General features: G+C 43.5%; 1 long non-coding RNA gene across 1 annotated transcript in view; it reads left to right on the top strand.

The window, feature by feature from the left end:
• Nucleotides 1-1,387, top strand: part of LOC117282311 — a 74,111-nt gene extending 72,724 nt beyond the window's left edge. Inside the window, exon 4 of the long non-coding RNA XR_004513031.1 lies at nt 1,091-1,387. This is a non-coding gene — a long non-coding RNA (uncharacterized LOC117282311). The remainder of the gene's footprint in view (nt 1-1,090) is intronic.
• Nucleotides 1,388-6,186: the final 4,799 nt, after the last annotated feature.

Raw genomic sequence — 6,186 nt, 5'->3', positions numbered from 1 at the left:
GCTCTCCGTACGCCTTTCTCAGCAAGTTCTATGTCTTCCCCCCCCCCCCCCCCGGCCTGCCCTTCTCATCCTCCTTGACTTGATTATTCTAATTATACTTGGCGAAGCGTACAAGTTATGAAGCTCCTCATTATGCAGTTTTGGTTTAAATATTTCGGTGAATCAGTTGATCAACTGTCATTTAATAGTGTCAATCGTTCCGCAGTACAACCGGTTACTAGAAGCTCTCCGGCCATTAACAGTCATTGAAATTCGTAGTTTCTTAACCGGAAGATGTTAGTGTTCTGTATATCCCAATGAGCATCTCTCATTTTCTGACGGAACCTATTCACAGCTCTTGCATTTCTCTGTTAAAAATCGATTTTCTTTCATTTTCTTGGAATAATAACTTATGTTACTTCTGGTTTGCATAATTTAAAAAAAAAAAGGCTTTCGGTAATACTTATGAGAATATATTCATATAAAAATTAAGGTCAGCATCTTGAAGAATATCATGATATGCTCGAACGTAAATATGCGTTCTGCCGACCCATTATTGCGTGCTCTGCGAGCACCAGGCAGCAGTGTGTTAACATTGTTTCTCTTTATATTTCATTTGTTTCATTCTGGTCCGTCACACTAACAAATTACAAAGACAAAACAACTCCGTCCAGTGTGTAACAACACAGCACGCCACGAACAACACAGGACGATTCAAGAATCTCATTCTCAAGATTAGACAGGCAGCACAAGTTCAGACCCCATCAAGAAAGACGAGAGGAGAAGGGACACGAACCTACTTGGTTTATAAATTTTAGCTTAAATAACAAAGTTTTAAAAACTTTAATATACCAAGAAAGCTGCTGTAATTATGGAAAAGCTGGATTTTGTATATATTGTGCATTACAAATATTGTATGTACGTATATGTATTTTAACACTCAAAACACCCATTGTGATAATAGTTTCCAAAAAAGTATCGATGTCCCTCTGATGATGGTCTATAGGGACCGAAACATGTAAGGGTGTTAAGTTTTTAAGCAGTAAAAACTTCAATAGTCACACTGGACGGAGTTGTTTTGTCTTTGTAATTTCCTCTTTGGTTTACACAGGAAGCTCCTGCGCCTGCGCCCAGAAATGGCGAACATAAGCCTCAGGGAAACGGGTAACAAGCCTCCGGTTCTGTGGGTGGAGGTGGCAGACTGTTGCTTCTCCTGCCAATATACATGGAGTAACAAACAACACTGAACTACAAACATAATAATTTTATTTCAAATGTCAGAGTGTTAGCCGGACTAACACAGTTAACATGGACGATCCGCCATTGAGCTACATATAGCATCGATAAGTAAATCATAAATGGAGACATACATTGTGTTATTTTGTACTGTCACGTGATAGAGTGACTACAGACGGGCTTTGGATTAATGGCCGGATTTTCTGGACACACATACAGCGCGAGGCTACACTTTACGTTTCACTATCACAAACACACTAGTGTTGTTTTCAGTCACAGTCCGCACTAGCCGTTGCTTGGTAGCTGCTTCCATCGGCGGATGTTCCACTTCCTATGTTCCTGAACCATCCCCGAACTCAGCTAACAGCTTCTAACAGCAAAAGCTCACAGTGACTGAACTGCAGCAGCTAACTGGGCCACTTTCAATATATCGGCACGGACCGCGTAGAAATCACCGTTCCTCTGTTGCAGTTTACGGACCGCTGCCTGGTAATGGCTGTTGTGAAGCGGCCTCTGTAGTCTAGGGGTAACGTTCCCACCTCATGACTCAAGGTACGCGGGTTCAAACACGGCGGAGGTCGTGGAATTCAGGAAACATGTCCTCCGGGAGGGACTTTAGGCCGTGTGTCCCGTGTCGTAGATTTACGGCACGTAAAAGATCCTCATGTCTCTAGGAGACCTCTGAGCTCAATTAGGCAAGTTTCCCGCCCAAGTAGTTTCCAATGCCTCTGGTAGATGGGGGAAGCATCAAGGTACAGAGGGCCGACCTCGTTGGCTGAACGGGGCTGATAGCACGCACCAGTGCCGGTAAGGTATGGAGACTGGTAGAATATCAAAGGGGGACGTACAATAGACTATTAGTCGCGGTGCATGGGGAAACCCACCCCTCCAATAATAATAATAATAATAATAATAATGGCTGTTGTGTAGTTGCTTACTTCGCGGTCGTTGCCTAGGAACTGGTGTACATGTCTCAGTATTCATCTTTGTTTGTGACAGCATATGTTTTCCGGGATTTCTCTTATTTCCTAGTACTGCAATGCTACCAATTTTGTGAATTTAAATGCCGAGTAATCTGTTTTGTTAGTTTGGACTAGCCCAGTTTGAGCGCAGTTTTATGTCTATGAAAGGAAACGTCTAGCCATAGTTCTCAGAATGTGCGTGTGGTGTATGATGTTGGAGCATGTTGTTATAGTTTCCCGATATAGCGGCGATCGATTATCCTTGGCCTGGTACTCTAATAAAACAAAACAACGAACAAGATAGGTACAGATGACGAGGGCATTGAGAAACCTTGCTTAACAGAACAAATGTGAATATAGGAACAATCCTTCGTCTTGGATTTAAGGTTCACACTGCCGTAGCTAAGAAGAGTGTATTCTTCTGGGGTGTAAGACCATATAGTAGAATTTCGACGACGTTTCGGAGGAACACGGACTAAAGTCGTGGAATATATGACACTTCTTTGGGGGAAGTAACTACTCGTACTTGGAAATTAAAAGATATGTTTTGATACTCGAAAAAAGAAAAGTAGGTTCAATGTTTATTTTATTTTCAAGCACAAATAATTTAATTTAATTAAATGCAACGGGAGAAAGGTATATTACAAAATACAAAGAACTCTAAATAATACGCTTGAAGAAAGCGACGCTAATGTGAGATGAGACCCGTGTTGTTATGAGCGTAAACTTTGAACATTTTCTATTTTTAACATTGTAAAAAAAAGACAAAATTGTCCCTGTACTTAATTAAGGACTATGCCATGAAGACATGTGATGGAGTGAAGGTATAGCTTCACCGTTCTTGACCTCGGCACTAGATGGAGGTGAGTGGTCAGCTTCACGCCCTGGCCGCTTTACTCGTGGCGAGAGCGCCCCCGTTCCCTTTTGATAGGCTGGGTGGGCCCCAGAACCGATCTGGACGCGGTGGAGAAGACAAAAAAGTCTTGCACTGCCAGGATTCGAACGCAGGCCGTCCATACTTTAGTCCGTTGCTATACCGACCGAGCTTGACAAAACAAGTTATGAAATTCGCTTATATATTGGATTCTATACATGTTGGGCACACAAACTGTGGATCTTGAACCCAGAATGTTCGCGGACCCAGCGGTAGCATTTTCAACACTTGACACATTTTTCCTCATGCTGATCTTGCAGTGCGGTATAAACATTGATCATCCCCACCCTCAGCAGCGTCGTCATCTGAACTCCTAGCCTGAGTCGTCTTCGCTGTCATGCATGTAGTGTGCATTAGGAGTTTTAGTTTTCTTGCTGCAGCCCCTATATGCGTCTTGTAGGGTGAAGAGGCTATTGCATTAGCACTTCCACCGCTGCGTTTTGACCCTTCTTCTTTAGTTTTTCTTTGTCCAAATTGCGGGAGGGTTCTCATGTTCGACGACCTTATGTCAGAACTTGAGGTTGGCTGAGAACATTTTGAGGTTCGATCATTGGTTGTATCACTATCATTATCCTCATGCTGGCTACAAACTGCAAAATCGTGGCCACAGAAGTAGTATGATGACAAGGGCAGAGTCCAGTTTTTGGAACGGATTTCGGTATGTTTGAACTGTGACATATTTCCTGTAAACAACAAACTTCGAGACTATATATGAAGTGACAACATGATTTGGATTATTGGCCAGACATGTCTTTATTTCTGGCCCCCAGTACATTTATAAGGTAAACATGAGACCTACACCCAGCATACTGTGGTGTATGAGGTGGCACATATACAGTTGCAGTATGATTTTTCTTCCCTTCTTAATAATAGCTGCATTCCTTGTGTGTGTGCGCGTGTGCGTGTGTGCGTGTGTAGTGTCCGTTAAGAACTAGTAACGCTGGCTGTTCAGGATTGGACTTCACATGACGCCTGAAAGCCGGAATAGCGGAACCAGATTAGGTATTCATTGCTAGGCAACAACTCGGTAAACACATTCCCGCGGCAAAGAATGAGCAACCAACAATCGAGGTATTGTTGAGCTATAAAGATGAAGACGATGTTTCTGTTGGATCCTCCCTGAGGCTATAAAACGAGGATTCCATGCCAGCTGAAATAAAATTGATGCAGTCTCTTGAGATGGCAATCGTAGATAATTGGGAAGAGCTGGAAAAGAAAGAATTAGGCAGGAAAAAGAAGACTTCGTATGTGCTACAGTTACAGTGATACTGTTATAATTACTGTGTTGAAAACCGTTGCCAGAATACGACTAGTGAAGATTGAGAACCATAAAATCTATTCACCAAATCCCGTCTATAGTCACTAATACACGTGACAATATTTTATAGAATGATCAAACCACGTGGTAAAAATGTCCATTTGTACCCACCCAGAGTGATAACAAGCAGAGACAGAACCTGGTGGTGCCTCATACGTCAGCTGTTTTCGTTTTTCCTTGGCCGGGTCATGAATGGCGGAAATCAGTTTCCAACAGCATTCATACTCGTACAGGCTGTTATTGTAATGAAACATCCAGCTCTCCCGCCAGACGCGAGTCTCCCCATCAAGTTTATTGCTTTCTTGAGTTTCTGTTGCACTACGGCTGTGCCGGCTTCGTCTACACCGAACAATCCGCGTGGTTGCGAATTCATGTTTTTATAATCCGGACCGAGATTTCGAAGAGTTTTCTCCTATTTTGTGGATTAAATTCTTTTACCCAAGCATGAAAAGTGCCTCTTGTTGTTCTCAATGTCAGTTTCGTCGCAATTATCCCCCCCCCCAGCTGATTATCTTTGAAGAGAAGCCGGGTTTTATAGAGTGCTTGATAAGCGCAGAAAGTGTTTTCACTCCCCGAGAGGCATCTTAATAAGTGAGCGTGTCTCATAATAAGAAACCTCCCCGCGCTCACATTAGGAACTCGGCCGCCATTGAAAAAGAACAAAATTGAGGTTATGCTTGGCAGTGTCATTAAATGTTAGCCAGCGTTTCATGTGTATCGTTGTTATACTATCGATCTCTGTGAATAAATCGATATAATTTACCTCATCGCCGGTCACGGTAGCCGAGCGGTCTAAGGCATGCACTGTCTTCGCTCGCTCGGAAGCCGGGATCGTGGGTTCGAATCCCACTCAGGGCATGGATGTGTGTGTGCGTTTTTCTGTGTTTGTCTGCAGGTAGAGGCCTTGCGACGAGCTGACCACTCGCCCAAGGAGTCCTACCGTATATGTAAGATCGAGAAAAACCGAAGTGAACGGAGTTCATGGAGGTAGGCCTAGGCCCACTGGGGCTGTAGTGCCAAGGGGGGGCAAATAAAAATTTACCTCATCAGTGAGTATAATGTGAGAACTCAGAGGTTCCGAACTCTTAAAAATGACTGGAAGTAATTGCACGTCTTCACACAGCCCACGGAACAACAGCTGCGCTGTGTGGTGGTTGACAACCAGACCTAGACTTTGCAGTCATCTCCGACTTAGGTAATGTAGGGCCTCATATTCCGCTGCTATACCCTACTGCCGACTCGTCTTCAGGGTCGAAGAGTAAGTCAAGCCAATAAGTAGCAAGAAATAGGCGGCAAGCAAAATTGGTGAAGTCGGTGAAATTTTACCAAACTGCATGGCGTTACGTTCCATAAGATACTCGTAACCATTTGTGTACTCAGTTTGTGATCCAAGTTATGGGGCCTTGTAGTTTGTTATGTGCGTACCAACTTTTTGGAGGAACGTACTGTCAACGTCTCGGTTTCACCCTGACAACAGAAGCAGGTTTCCATCCCAGATGTTGATGTCCACGTATCAGGTTGTATGTGTGTGTCATAGTAGAGAAGGCAGCATCGTGAATGTTGAAACGAGCTCCTCTCTCTTGTGAGATGGAAGAACCGTTGAAACCTTTCAACAACATCCCTACCCCACGACACAGTACTAACTAGCATTCCATTCACAGGATGTAAACAATACATGGAGACAAAAGACTGCTCGCTCTGTCGTGACCTATTATGTATGAATGCCTACCCTTAATACAAGCTGACACAGTATAATA

The sequence above is a fragment of the Cryptotermes secundus genome, unplaced genomic scaffold (genome assembly GCF_002891405.2).
Source record: "Cryptotermes secundus unplaced genomic scaffold, Csec_1.0 scaffold960, whole genome shotgun sequence".
NCBI classification, from domain to species: Eukaryota; Metazoa; Arthropoda; class Insecta; order Blattodea; family Kalotermitidae; genus Cryptotermes; species Cryptotermes secundus.
The sequence above is the reverse complement of the archived record's forward strand: the minus strand, read 5'-3'. Positions and strand labels throughout refer to the sequence as shown.